The sequence below is a fragment of the Zosterops lateralis genome, assembly GCF_965231275.1.
Source record: "Zosterops lateralis genome assembly, chromosome: 1".
NCBI lineage: Eukaryota > Metazoa > Chordata > Aves > Passeriformes > Zosteropidae > Zosterops > Zosterops lateralis.
The window spans coordinates 64,036,939-64,052,525 of NC_139762.1; the positions used below are offsets into that span (position 1 = coordinate 64,036,939).

At 40.4% G+C, this 15,587-nt stretch overlaps 1 protein-coding gene across 1 annotated transcript in view; it reads right to left on the minus strand.

Moving 5' to 3' along the window:
• Positions 1 to 1,775: 1,775 nt before the first annotated feature.
• Positions 1,776 to 15,587, minus strand: part of LOC310917663 (uncharacterized protein) — a 133,062-nt gene continuing 119,250 nt past the window's right edge. The window contains exons 5-6 of the mRNA XM_083876114.1: positions 8,577 to 8,746; positions 1,776 to 2,156 (exon numbers count right to left, since the gene is read on the minus strand). The gene's annotated coding sequence lies outside the window, so the exon portion shown is untranslated. The remainder of the gene's footprint in view (positions 2,157 to 8,576; positions 8,747 to 15,587) is intronic.

Consider the following 15,587-nt stretch of genomic DNA (forward strand, 5'->3'; position numbering starts at 1 on the left):
GAAAATTTACTGATGGATAGCCCTCATGAGCTAGGAAGTCAGTGGACTACAAGTGCTCTCCAGCAAGTAAGCTGCTTCTAGGCATATCCATATCAGCCTTCAAAAGAAAAAGATATTTCACAGTCCTATGGGATACTGAAAGCAAGCACTAGATGGAGCAGTGGGTAAACTTCTGGACTCTCTCCCTGCTTGTATTCAATCCACGAAGTTACCCGATAGCCCTCTTGGAATCTGAGCTGACAAACTGATGCCAGGTCAGTACTTTGTGAAGACACAAGTGTGCCTTGGGTAGGGCTGAAACATCAGGCTGTATTACACCACTCTTTGGGTTCAGTGCAGTTAACACTGATGTATAACTGGTGGCCCCATTCCTAGATGTATTCTTAGATGTTTGTACATTCTTCTTTGTCTAACAGTTTTGACTAATATACATTCTTTTTGAAGATTTTTGCTAAGGATCTGTAAGTTCACGGTATCCCACTTATCATTTGACTGCTGAGGATGTCAGTCAACAAATCAAAACTAGACCTTTCTTTTTAATTATGGATAGTGCATTATGCCCTGTCTTCCTTACAAAAATATCACAGTGTTTTCATAGCTGAGAGTCCACAAAGACTCTGGTCTTCCGTGGTGTTTGAAGATTCCCAATATAGGGTGTCCCCTATAGTAGAAAACTCAAAATGTATATGAAGGGGAGAAATTTTCACAAGGGATCTGGTCTGGGTTTCAGGCATTTTCCCAGCTGGAGAAAAAGATATCTTGTTGAAGAGGAAAAAGCATATTGTTAAGAAACAGCCTCATGATTCCTAGGGTAACTTCAAGGGAAAGGGCAATGCTGAAATGAATAGCTTTTAAGCATTTGGGAATGCCATTGTGGACTTCAGATTTCTTTAAAGTACAAAAAATAGAAACAGAGAGGGAATATTTCCACCTCTTCCCTTGACAAAAACAATCTTTGTAATGTCAACCAACAGCTACTGCTGAGCTTATCACTGCCTCCACTCTGCCCTGCTCTCCCATCTCAGTAACCTGTTCTGGCTTCTGAAACTCACACCCTTTGGAACTGAGTGAATAATGGACTTTTCCCTTCAGGCTCTGCATCAAATAGGGGGAAAAAAAATCCTGTGGGTTGTATATGGAGTTACTAAACCTAGCTTCAAGACCTTACATTAGAAAATTCATTGTAAAAATGAAAGAGGGTCACTTCTAAAATGAAAAATTAAAGAGGATTGTTTTGAAAATAACAATTGTTTTAAGGCCTTACCTTTCCTTGTTTTTTTTTCCGTCTGGACTGTCTTATCAAACCCTGCCCTAGTTTGCCCAATTTCATGGCAAATGACTTCAGTTTTCCTGAAACTGCAGATGTCCCTCACCAGATTACTAAGAAAATAACAGTAGAATATATAAGGTTTGCGTGAGAGCTATTTGAAGAATTATCCATGTCAGCAGTTAGCCATAAACCTTTATACAAACATTTATATCACCAGAAAGCTGATGACAACCCTAAATTCTTCTCCTAATTTTTCTCCCCACTCTTCCCTTTTCCAACATGCTTCCTAAATTAATACAATGATTTCCCCAAACTTCATCCATCTGACTTTATGCCTAGGATATGTTCCAAGGAGGCGAGAACAGCTTACAGCTTAGTTTACAAGGACTCAAAAATAAGTTTCATTTGCTCATGTAAACCTGGCATTTAGCTGAATTCAAGCATTGACAGGCTAATGGTTGTTGTTTAGCTGCAAAACTAATTTATTTTACATTTTAAGACCCAGGGTAGCATTGTGCTACATCTCTCAATAGCTCCAGTAGCATCTCTCAAGAGAGGCATCAGTGACTTTTGCTGCAAGGGAGAGCCATGCCCAGCCCACACAAACAATAATTATTTATTTGTTCACCTTGTTCCCCTTTAGTCACCAGTAACAAGAATTGATGCACAGACAACAAAGAGTAGTGAACCAGCTCACTGTCATCTCCTCCAGCACAGGTACCACAGGCAGTCACTGAGGAGAATGGATGACTGGAGACAGGAGATTGGCTCCTCTATCGGTGCCTGAAGCCAGTCCTGATTCAAGGTGTGATGGCAGAACATGCCAACATGTGACAGCACCTTTATTTTCACAGTGTATGCAAGATGTCAGCATTAAAATCTGGCCCTGGAAGAGGGTGAAAATAAGAAAAGGAATGCTAAATTACACCTTAAAATCCAATTCCAGAGAAATGCAAAAGAACAGTATTAACCTGAGCCAAAAGCACTTGGTGTTGGAAGGAAAACCCAAGCAAGTGTGGCTAAGTTGACAGAAAAAAAGACTTCAATTTATGCAAATATGAATGACAATATTGATCAAGAACAAGAACATCACTGTCACATAATGGGGAAAAGTAATTTGCACATGGCAATATCTGCTGGCAGTATTGCTGTAAATAATTGAACTCTGAGGTTCAATTTAGTAATGATTTTCACCGAGACCATTTTAAAGAAGAAAAGAGTATAGGATGTTTGCAGAGAAAAGTTTTGTTTGTTACTTTATTAATGATTTGTATAATGCCTTATTAGTCATCATTTGTATTTGTGTAGAGGCCTTCATTACAAAAGTCACTCTACAGAGAGACTTAATTGATTCTACGGAGAGAACCACAGTGATTTTGAAGACATGCACAATAAATATTTACATCACTTTCACTTGCTCTTCTGGTGGCTATACAGGGGACAAATCCTCTTTCTACCGCATACTCTCTCTGCAGAACTGTAGACCCAGATGTAAACAGAACTATGCTAAAACAGTGAGTACACACACCATACTCTGCATCTGCCTAAAATATACATATTACTGCAGTATGCTCCTGTTTCAAATGACAGTTGCTCTGAATGATAAGGTACTTTAACTAAAGATTTTACCATTTATAAACATTTCTTGAACTTGAAAGCCATGCAGCTCTTCAGCAGCATGTTATTCCACTTAATGGGATAATGAAGAGTAGAAGCAAAACCAGGCTACCTGCACTTTTTGGCATCCTATGTAGCATTGTCATCAAATGATGCCGTGGCAAGGGGAACAGTTCAAGCATATCACTAAGCTCTGAAACAAGCTATGCCATTATGTAGAAAGTTCCCATGAAGCCCCAGTGACTGTTAAATTATTGAATGTGAGTTGCTTGAAAATGCAGTATTTCCAACAATTCCTTTGCAAGAGACTGAAGTTTTGTTCACTACTAGATCTCTCAAGCAATATTAAAATTAAAGCACGAAATCCCTATGCAACAGCAGATTAAGGAGAACTAAGAGAATGTAAAGTATTACTGAAAAATAAAATTCAGGATAATCTTGTATTAAGTGTTTGGATTCAGTCTTCATCCAGAAAGAAAATCCTACAGTAAGTACCCATGGATTCATCTTCTGGTAACATGAAATGTCACTGATTTCCCCACACTGTCACCATGACCCGTTGTGCAGTGGAGTCAAAATTATTTGGCTCATTGCTGTGAACTCTCTGTTCTGTTATTGTCAGAAGACAGAACTCCTTTTCTGCCAAAAAGCTGGGATGTGTGCGAAGCAGGATGACTTGGGCCTTGCCCTTTCCCCCTTGTCTGTTACCCCTTCCCCTCTCCTTCCTTTCCCCTCTCCTTTCTGTGCTTTGCTTGGAACAGCAAAACAGCTGTTTTATTGGTGTGATCCTGGAGAGCTCAGATTAAAGGTCTATCAATTTATACCCAGTGTACATATATACAGTATTTCGTATCAGCCAGTTTCATGTGATTATGGGACTTTGTTTGCTTGCTGGTGAGTATATATTTTATTCAATAAGAGGAGCATAGGTATTGTTGCTTTTCCTGGATGCCTCTTGGGAACCTTCTTTGACATCTAAAGCCTTTTTCTGGCAACCAGTTTGTTCTCTAACAACAGCAGGCTGGGAGTTGTGATAGATCCCATTTAGTCTTTTGAGAAACAACTAAATTCTGTGAGTTAACTTGTCTTCTTTTACCATCTAAGGAATATTGGCAGGCTGCAACCATTTTCCTCTGTTAGCCCTTGAAATGATTCTTCATGCTTTTGTCACATAATTAAAATTAGATTATTGCAACTCCCTGCTGGCTGGCCTTAGAGCTTTGTAAACACTCCAGCTGGCCCCTAGGTTCATAGTGAAAGGGATGCTCTAAGCATATTCTTTCTTTGTCCTCTCTTCTCTCATCTGCGTTGAAATCACTGCACTTGCTAACTGCCAGTAGAATGTATTGGGTTATTGCTTTCTAAGGGCAGTGAACATAATGTTAGAGACATTATGTGCCAAAGTCTCTCTCAAGCTTTGCTTGAAAGAGCCTGGATGCAAGAGCTTTCAATCTATTTTCTCTTTGTTGATGAGGTCTCTTTTTGCTGAAAAGAGGGGAAAGAAGGGGGAGGGAGTGGAGGAGCACAGGCACCCCTAACACAGCATTCAAACAGAAAAGGCATACAGCTACACCATTTCAAAAGCAGGGGCTGACTTTCATTGACCAGTGCGTAAATGCCACGGACATTATGCATTTGCTTCTTCTCCTATGACAAAATTACTTCCTTCCACCCCAAAAGATGAAAGCCATTTTGAAATAACAGCATTCCCACTACAGCCAGGCTTTCTGAGTTCAGTAGGCGGCATTCCTGGCTGACTTCTCTTTATATCACATTTGCTTATGGACCGTTACTCCCACATTCACATCCAGCCAGTTCCGTCTTATAAATCTTGCATGGAACATCACGACCGTGTGAGATTTGCCTGATGAGCTTGTAGGGATTATCATATTAAAGTTCTCAAGGGTCTGAATGACTAATTGTTAATGAGAGAGAACAATGCAGGCATAATGGTGCTTTAAAAGTAAGTAATACTAATGGCATAGTTTGTGTTTGGATGTGATTGTGCATCTTGCTGTCACATGTAGAGATTATCTCGTAGTGTCCTCTGGCTTTATGGGCCCATAACCTCAGCTCTATAATCAGATAGTCAGTAAGCACTTATTCTGCCGAAGGAGAATTATTGTGGTGAAGAAGCACACAAAGGCAGTAAAGCTGGCTGTATTGAACTCTCCAAAACTATCAGTGCCTCACCACTGAAGCCAAGAGTACATTTGTTTGGGTTGAATTTTTACACAGTCTTGGAGAGCCAGTGTTACAAAACAGTGACTATGGCTGGAGAACCACAGGAGTAATAATGTAGAATACGAATATTCCCCTTATTTGGGGAATACATTATCTCCTATATTAATGATTTATGTTCCAGCATGGTCACCTCTACGCCCAGTCACTTCTTCTGTGCTATCTATTCCTTTGCACACCAATATTTAGTCATGCAATGCTGTTACTTGCCAGAGGCTTGATTTTAAATCCCTTGGACAGATTTCCAGAACGACTCCCCCATCCAGCTGAAAGCATAAGCACTGTGGGTCTTTGGCAGCTCTGCAAATCAAGACTGCAGCTCCTAGAAGTCTGAAAACAGTTGATTCTTACACTCAGCTTCCTGCCACAGTGCAGTTTGTGACTGCTGGCAGCCACAACACAACATAAGCTCCGTTTCTTTTCTCCCCTGTCTCGTCGGGGCTTTCGCTAACATAAATACGTTACCACGGGTGAGCAAGTGCACAATGCCATGGCTAATGCAGAGAACATCCTCTCCTCTGACAGAGGTGGCATTTGCCATGCTCTGCTGCCTTCCCAGTGCGAACATCTCCGCTGGGGACCTCACCACTGCAGTGCTGGCATGCCACTGCCTTTAAACAGGGACGGTGCCAACCTCCCAGACAGCCGTGAGCATGTGAAGCCAAGACACCATGTATCAGGGCCTGTGCATGTGTCAAGGACAGGTTTCCCAGCCTGAAATGTCAAAGCAACTGTTTTTTCCCTCAGGAGGTGCATTTGTCTCTATGGTGAAGAAAATGTATTATCACAAGTGTTGCCTTTGAGCTCAGAGCTGGATAAAGACCAAACAGACACTGAATCCAGCAAAATTTCAGCATCCCCCTCTTCAGAAACATTCACATCCTCTGACAACTTTTTTCTTCCAAGAACCAGTCTGCTTCCAAAAGGAGAGAACTGAATACTGACCAACACACGCTCTTTGCTTCCAGACTTTACGTGACAACTGCTTGGAAAGCAACACTTGAAGTTTGTTCTATTGAAGACTACTCTCAAGTCTAGTGCCCTTGTTAGCCAAACTGAGACTCCACTTCTTGTGAGCCTGTGTCCCCAAATATTGGCGTAGATAAATGGCCTCTAACTGGGCTCTTCATTTTGCTTCTAACATTACCGACCCCACACAGAGATATACAACCCCGAGTTTCAGACCTGGGGACTTGCAGAGGGCTGTGCAATGATCTTGTTGCTGCTGAGTCTAAATGGCATGAAGGGGGAGCTAGCACTCCTGCTCCTCACCTCGCACCAGCTCGCTCCTGGGAGTAAGCTGCTGACTCTGACTGAGTTAGTCACTGCTGAGAGCCAAAGCAGCCAGGACCCACAGGGTATTTCACTTCTAAAACGTCCTGCAATGCTGCAGAAATGCAGCCTTGTGGAATAAAACAGACAGTTAAACAGAAGATGGATACCTTATCACTTTAGCAAAATGGGCAAACAGAAAATCTCCAATTTCCTTTCACAAGTTATTTAATGTTATTTCTCCTGTGTTGCTCTGATGTTTTGGTTTGAAAGAGAGTGAGGGTGTTATGGAGTTTTGTTTCTTTCTTTATTTTTAACTAGCACCTCCGGGCAGTGACCCAGTCAAAGCCTCATCTCCCTAATAGAAGTCTGTCTGACCACAACTTGCATGTTCCAATTTTCATTCACAGGCAAAGACTATCTGTTGTCCAAGTATTTTTACTCCGTCATAATCAAAATACAAATTGTAGCTTAACTTAAAATAAACATGTCAGAAACACTTGACATGACCTGCATACCTGTCAACAAGTGATAATCAAATTTCCTTGCCATACTAAAGTTGGGCAGAAGACATTTATTTAAAAAAAACCCTACCCAACCTATCTGGTTTCCATATCATATTGAATTTCTGAGACACAATGAGAGTTTTTCTTTTATGCAAAGGAGTCTAAAAGGAGTACAAGCAGTTAAAGGGATGTCTGCTGAAGCTGGGACAAGGGCACAACTTCTCTTTGAAACAGCTTACATGCAGCATTACTGAAACTTAAGGAGCAGAGATGGAATTATTTCTCTGCTTTTCCCATTTATTGATTATGTAAATACAGTTTCCCTTCTATAAATATTTAGCTTCTCTGCTTCTCTCTGAAAATCAAACAGCAGCAGGGCTAGAAAAGCTGGGAACACAATCGTAAAATTGGCATTACAGTGTGTTTGTAAAAGTTGAGAGCACAAATTGTAGGTCATTTTTAACGAAGGTAAAACCCTAACTAACACTAACCCTTGCAAAATTATTGGGAAAAAATGACACAGTGACAAAAGGAAACTTCATACAGAGAAGTTTGTTGTTTTTTTGTTTAAATGCAGTGATAACATGGCAATGTTTAGCAGAAAAATATAAAGGTGTAAGCAAATAGAAATTATTCCAGCTCCTTTGTGCATAAACTTCCTCTGGAAGTGTTTGCCAGAAACAAAAAGCACACCCCAGAAATACAAACTAACGGGCCTGTATAGTACATGGTTAAAATTATCAATGTCTCACTAGCTTGTGATCCAGACTAAGCAGGGCATTAAAAATCCAAAAGAGCACAGCATCTTCTATTCCTGAAGAGACTGAAAGGGTACACTGACATAACAGTTTCCAACAGCTGTGATAACAGCCTGTGCAGGGTCATGCTGGAGCTGATGGACAACAGCCCCTTGCACACAGAGCACTGGAGCCGTGCTTTGCGGGGCTGCCTGTTGCCAGGCTCAGCTCTGGTTACCTTGTACAGTATATCACAGACTAATCCTTTTGTGCTTGTCTGAGTCCTCCTCCGAGGGGTCTCCCCCATCTCCTTTTCTGGTTTTGCCAAGGCAGAGGAATGCCTGTCCCTGCCTCCTTTACTTGATTCTGCCTGTTTCAGCTTCTGACGCAAAATGGCCCTTCCTCACCCAGAGGTGTTGTGAGACACGTAGAAGAGGGCTTTTCCTCTGCACACCAATTGCATGGGTTTGGGATGTAAGAGTTCCAAACCTCTGCTAAACACAGCATCAGAACAAAAATGTCTCTTTTTCATGACGCTGCTGCTCTGAGACAGGAACTTATTGGGTTAAAATCTGAGGCACTTCTTATTTATTTGAACAATCTCCCACTAAGTTCAATGCAACTGTACTGAGAGGAAACTACAGTGGGGACTGCTGAACAGAAAAGCTCACAATTATCATCTAATTATCCCAGGAAACCTACTGCTGTGGGAGACACTGTTGCCCTTGATCCCATGAGACAGGAGGACCAGGACACAGCAAGCTTTGGCACTCTTTGCTAGTCTTAACCTCAGCTCTGGGAAGACTTCTGTTCCTCCCTGAAAAGCCACTCCATGGAAGAGGACCACAGTAACATATCCCAAAATACTTTAGCAGGGTACAATGGAGGGCAAGCTGCCCACAAACACACATGGTAAGTAAAGAAAGTAGATACCAGGCCTCCTTAGCTGATGAATATTCCAAAATAAATGTCACAGGAAGAGACCTTTCTCCTTCTTTCAGCAGCACAGCTTCACACGTGACATTTGCAGATCACGTGTTGCCATGGGATGCCTTCAGATACAGTCTCAGGATGTCTTGACTCTTTTCTGTGGGTTCACAGAGCTGGGGAAAGAGTGAATTCTGAAGATCTTGTCCTCTCTTTCTATGTAGTCTGAGGGACCTGGAGTCTGATTCTTCCTAAATCTAAAAAAATTGCAAAGACGTAATTTCTGGCGGCAGGAAGTGTGACTGGCACCCTGGGGAAGCTGAGGAGCATTAAAAACTAAAAACCAAACCTGACTTTTTTTGCAAAGATGCCACCTGGATTCTGACAAAAACAGATTTGCAATGCAAATTTGCATATTTTAGGAAAGCCTGAGTGCAGAAGGCTAGAAAGGTGTCAAATGTCTGATACAAACTATGTTCTGAAAATATGTGAAAGGAGTATGGATAAAGGTGATGTCAGAGGCATTAACCAGTTTTCTGATTATTTGTATTCACAGATGGCAATTTGTGTCAGTGTAATTTTTAAGCTGCTTCTGGAATTCTCCATTTCTGTTCCTCCACATTCAGCTGTCCCTTCAATCCTGTTGCTCTAGACTACATGCTAATGCCCTCTGATGTGCCAAATGGGGAAACAACCAGTTGCATATGCCATGCTTTACTGGAGGGGATAAAACCTATGAAAAGCAACAAGAATTGTAAAATTTTAACCTTTTCCTTTTTTCTCTTTTTCACGCAAACTGTGATTGCACTTAAAAGGCAGAATTAACACGTGAGAATACAGAGTCAAAGGATGTGGAATTCGTATTCTAAGCAAACAATGAAAAGTAGCTGCATGACGTTTGGCCCCTGAGTATGATGAAGCTTTCAAGAGCATTTCCTCTTGCAGGGACCTGAACTGTTGGAGATTACACATACTGTGTACTCAGCTTGCACACTTACAGAAAAATTCCCTTTAGGCAATTGTAAAATGCATGTGTTTCGACCATTTACCTGGCACTAGTATAAACAAAATAAGGAGAAGAGGGCTGCAGAGGACGATTCACAGAGGCTGACGATTAGTGGAAGGAACATGAAACCGTGAAAGGTGTATATGCCCACATTTTCTCTAATGCTCACAGCAACTACTGAGTAAGCAAATGACCACTCCTAATATGACTAATGGTGTAACTACTTAAGGACTTACTTCTACTGAAGTTTATGAAAGTTAAATCAAAACAAACCACACAGTTTAAAATAGAAATGTTCACTATCTGCTGTGAGCTGTGGCAGACTATTTCAGCCCATGTATGATTTTAAGCACACGTGCAGTTCTTTGGAAAGAGATGAGGTGCTTAAAACCACATGCTCACATTGACTGCTTTGCTTAAGCAGGGTCTCCATCTGACCATACTGAGCTGCACACCCGAAGTCTTTGCAACTTTTTAGTTTGTAGCCAGTAGTTTAGGCCCCACAGAAAGCTATTTATAAATATCTGAAATAATAAATCTGTACAGCAGAAAAAGGAATCAACGAAATATGGTCACTATGGCAACAAATATTTTCTGAATGTAGTTTTGCTTCTAATCGGCAATGGTGTCCCCATGTTCCTAACAAAGGCAAAAGTTGTCAGGCTTTTCGTCTTTGCCTGCTTGTATTAAATGTGTTCTTACAGAGTAAAACAATAAATGTAACATTCAAGTATTTTAGACAAAAGTCCCTTTTCAGAAGTATTTTACACTAGTTAAAAAAATATTAGGAACTTGAAAAAGGAATCTGTTGTTTTCCCATCTTCTTATTGCTCTCCTGCCTCCCTGGTACAGAGTGAGCCTCTGCTGAACTGAGAAATTTCATAGGCTCCAATTCTGCATTAAGATATTAAAGTGATCCCTTCACCACCACCAACAGCTGAAAGCAAGGTTAGAAAAAAATGAAGCCACAAACAAAACTACTGTTTTCAACAGGCAGTGCTGGCTGACTTGTGTGTCCATACTAAACAAAAACAGAAAATAAATGGTGCTCACACTTTACCAGACCCCACCTGCAAAATATTCTTCTGACCATGTCAATCACAAAAGCTAGGCCCTACATGCAGTACATGCTGGAAGTGTCCAGGTCATGTCTGTGCATAGTCTCTGAACTCACCAACAGGGCCACAGCCTCCCTGGAGTTTTGCAAATTTCATGCTTCGTGGATTGAGTCTTTGAGAAGTTGTAGATATCTCAGAGGGCTTTGTAAATTTGTATGCACTTTGGTAGAGCTCAAAAATATTAAGGAGTTGTTTGAGCTTGCTTTCTCTTTTATTTTTTTTTCCCTTGAGTACATAAAACGACATTTAAAAAATAGTTTCAAACACCCATTTTGTCTATTGCCAAATGAGAGGGCATTTCCAGGACAGGTCTGTATTTCCTCTCCGCTTTTAAGTTCCTGGCTTTTTTTTTATAGTCAGTGGCCTCAAAGGTATGCAGTCAGTCCACCTATTTTTTCCTTTGCTTGAAAACTAACAAATCCATTGGTAGTGTCAACGAAATGCAGCAAAGGAGGTCAATCCTCAGAGATTGTTAAGATTGTACAAGTTTCATGAAAACAGTTCCTTGGTAGAGGAAAGTGATCTTTTCCATGCCATGACTGCCAAAAAAGTTTGTTCACTGTCTTGTCAGCTGTGCAAGGATCTGTGTTAGCACTGGGGCAAGAGGCAAAAAAGTACCCACACTCCTGATTGCCCCCCTCAAGGGAAAAGGTTCAGTGGGAGTTGATGCCTTTTTTAGACACTGATATAAATTATGGCTCTTTCTGAAATCAGCCTTTGTAACTCCCCATGTACCTGACCTTGCCAATCTTACATAGACAATTAAATTGTTAATATTGATTTTTAAGTGTCTCTTCACCAATACTCAGATGGGAGCCAACTCAGATGGGAGGTTTTAGATTGAGGTCATTCTCCAATGTAGATTTATTATTTTATTTATTTATTTATTTAAGATAATTATCATGTGATATTTTGGAGAAGAGAAATCTATTATGCAAGAGAGGCATTAAGTTTGTAAAGCTCAAGCCATGCTCTCCACACAACCAAAAGAGCAGCAAAGCCATACAGAGATGCCAGAGCAAAGGATATACTCAGCGAGCCTCTGACTTGCAAACTTTGGGGTTTGTTTTTCTCCTCTTTCATCAATGCACGAAATTCACGCTAGCAAAGGAGCTATAACTGAAATAAGATATTTAGGAAATCATCAACAAAATACTTGGAGCTGACATAATGTCTTTCCCTCTGATCTTTAGCCTTCAAGTCCCTCCTGACACAACTCATCTGGGCACAGCAAAGAGAGCAAAGGAAACTGATGACCTCTCACCCACATCAGCACCCACAGCAGCAATACCAATGCATTAACCCAGGCTGCTCTAGGAATATACAGCTGGATTTTTGGCATGACATTTATCTTCTTTACTCATACAGTGTCTTAAAGCAAATAGTCCAAGTAAAATTAAATGCTACTAGATTTGTCCTATATTAAAGAATGTCTTCATGTACCCCTGTGCAGGGTGAGGAATTCATAAAATCTGAGGTCCTTTATGTTTGCATTGAGAGGGTACCCCCACCCTCAACATGGCTGTTTGACAACTGCAAGGTAGGGTTCTCTGACATTTGTTTTCTAATGCATATGCTGTTTCAAAAAGAATAATGAAAATGTAAATAAATGCAAAGGAATCCTGAGGGCAGAAAAATATTTACAAAAGAAACACTTAATGAAAAGCCCACATATTTCTCTGTATTGTTTTACTGACCATATATACATGTTAATTCTTCTATGCCTCATTTGCCTAACAGCATGGAAACTGCCAGCATTTTAAGAACTGCTATCAGATAACTTGAAATGACATTAGACAGACCATACAAACAGCAAACAGACTCAAGTGACTGTTTCCTTGGATCTGATCTGAGGTGCAGCGTGGTTTTGCTACACGTAGACTTTAAGGTTGCTGGACACCACCAGAGTCCCTAAGCTTCTGTGGTAAGAGAAGTTATACAATATATTGCAAGGACAGAGCTCTGAGAAATTTCATGTGCTGGGGACTGATCTGAAATTTTAATTTATACCCTTGCCAGTCCAGGGGGTTGTTTTTCTCTGCTTCTATTTTCTCATACTTTGCTGTCAATTCTTAGTCAGTGAGATGAGAAAACTGTTGCATAATTCCTGAATTTCAGTTTTAGGACTGTTTTCCTGATGCATCCAGGGTCACAGCAGTACAGAGAATCCCCAAGCCAGAACTCCCTGTGCTACACACTAACTCAAAACAGTCACAAAGAGAGACAGGCGGTATGGATCTCAACCACAGAGATACTCAGAGATCTTGAAAACACTTATGCATGTACTGAACTCATTAAAAGGAACTCTGTTATTTTCTAGGGGCCTTTTCACATGTTTCAGAGGATGCCTATTAAGATGACAGCATGGACAAAACTAGTAAACTGACAAAGGATGCCTTTACAGAAGAGGGAGGAGAACAGAACAAATCCTCCAGAACAAACTGTATTTCTAGTACACAACTATGCATCCTTTCACAAAGATTTCCTCCATTTAAATAGGATTATGAAAATATTTGCCCATACCCTGCATAGAATGTCAAATTTAAATGACGCTTCTTACTCACTAGTATTTCTCATGAACTTCTAATCTGGTTGCATTTAGGATCTCTATTTTTTCAAGTGCAATGCCTCCCCTCCACCTCTCCATTTTAATAAAACCTGTTAACATGCTTGAGAGTCAAACATGAACAAAAATCTCTCATTCCCTCCGAAGTATGGCATTCATGAAGATGTCATGAATAAATAAACATTCTCTAGTGTTCTGTTTCTTTTGTCTAGCTTATTGGTGTTGAGAAACCTTCTTCTTCATTTATTTATGTTGGTATTTTATTTCCTATTTCCTTATTGAGTTTCAGAGATGAAAAGGGAAAAATAAGTACCAAGGAAATAGCTGATAGACTGAAATGATCAAGAATTTTCCCAGGGAGGTTAAAAAAAAAATGCTTTACTATGAACATGTTGGTGTCTCATTATTTCATTTAATATACCTGCTTTTAATATGGAATGCATGACATTCTGTGTATGAGAGTAGACAGCAAGCCAGTATAGTAAAATCAATGTGCAGGAATGCAGTTTCTCCGAATTCTAATTTAATGCTATTGCATTTTAGGCCCCTAAATTATTGTTGTGCTTTGAAGTGAGGCAATCCTGCCTAGTCCAGCCTTATTCAAATGGTAGAATATGTACAGATCAGACTGCAGGTCAGTTTTGCACAGATCCACTGAGGAACCTCCACTGAGGTTCCGTGCACTTGCCTGAAGCAGGTGCAATATCGTTACCTTTTCCCAAATTCCCAAGGGGACACAGTCCATGGCAACATACTTGCAGCTCCCAGTGAAAAGACAATGTGCAGGATCAGGTCAGCAAATGGGCTGATCTCTTTATGCCACCTTGTACTCCATCACAGATCTTGGTAAATTGAGCAAATCTCAGAAAAATTATTGCTCAGACTCTAATTGTATAACAATTAGATAAACCTCAGTGAAAATTAACAGACTTTGACAAATGCTAATTGGATAGGCAGGATGCTTATCTTAGGTCTCAAAATACAGTCTACCTTTCATGTCTTAAAAAATCCAAGCACTATATCTGATTCTTATATGCAATTAATGTGAAATTTTAATTGTTTCATGTTGCATGGGTCCATTTTTTCAAAGCCACAATAATTCTTCAGTAGAATTAAATCCAATTTGATCCTTGTACATGGCTTACCTAAGGACCATGGAGTATCTTTTCTATGGCACTGTTAACACACTCACAGCTGTATTTTCTCAGCAAAGGTCCTTTCTAGAGGTGAAAATGGAGGCATTAGAGCACAAAATGCTTTCTGTGTCCTACTTCATAACCTCACACCTTATATGAACTGTGAAACTTAAGACTAAGGGACAAACATGACAAACCAGCCAAACAGTACTATTTTTATTCTCATGACAAAGCCTGAGTTTGGTTGGTTGGGTTTTTTTACTTCTTTTTAAAGGCAAAAGTCATGCCTTTTCCAACTGAGGACAATAAAGGCTGTAAGAATGCTCAGAAACCCCACATTACCTTACTGGGTTGCAGCAATAAGTATGTAGATGCTACACGGACGAAACTCCCACTACTCAAGCGGTAACATTCTCAAACTTCCACTTGTACTGCAAAACAGGGCAACAAAAAACCAACCTGCTGCATAGTTTTGAAGCTGTAGCCCTTGGGGCTAGAATCTTACAGGTTAAACTTACAGGTAAATTTTTGACAGAATTTGACTTTCAAATTTGTAGGGTAAATATAGAAAGCAAGGGTGACTCAGTGCAGGCGGAGCTCCTCCCTTCTGAGTCACTTCTGCTTGGATATCACAGGAAGATGGGAGGGAGCAGAGCTGTATACCTGCAGGTGTCACCTTACCAAGGGATCGTACTACAGAGATCCTGACCTTTTGGCAGGGTGTGAAGAAAGCCTCCACGATCTTTTGCAGATGGAGGGTTATTCCACTTTAATGTTTAGGCCAAATTCTAACTTACCTCGTTTCTACCTACCAAAAAAAGAAAACAGGAAAAAAAATATCTCTGAACCAGCAAAGATAATGTGGTCTGACAGTCCTTGAAGAAGAGGAATGCTGTGTTACAGAGGAGTGCTGGCTGTACCACAGCAGCAGGTGGTGAGACTCAGAGCAGGGTAGTAAATCTCTCCAAGGTCCTTCTGGAACGAAGGCACTAAACAACCATGACATGCTGCTATTTTTTTTAACAAATCACATTTAATCCAACAAGTGGAACCACCTAAAAGCTATTGTTATATTGCAGCTATTTTTAGTTGAAGAAAGCAAGACTGCAAAGTAAACTGGATAGTAAGAAGCTCAGACTAAAAATACTTGACAGCAACGTGATATCTTTGGATCAGAAAACATGGCTGAAC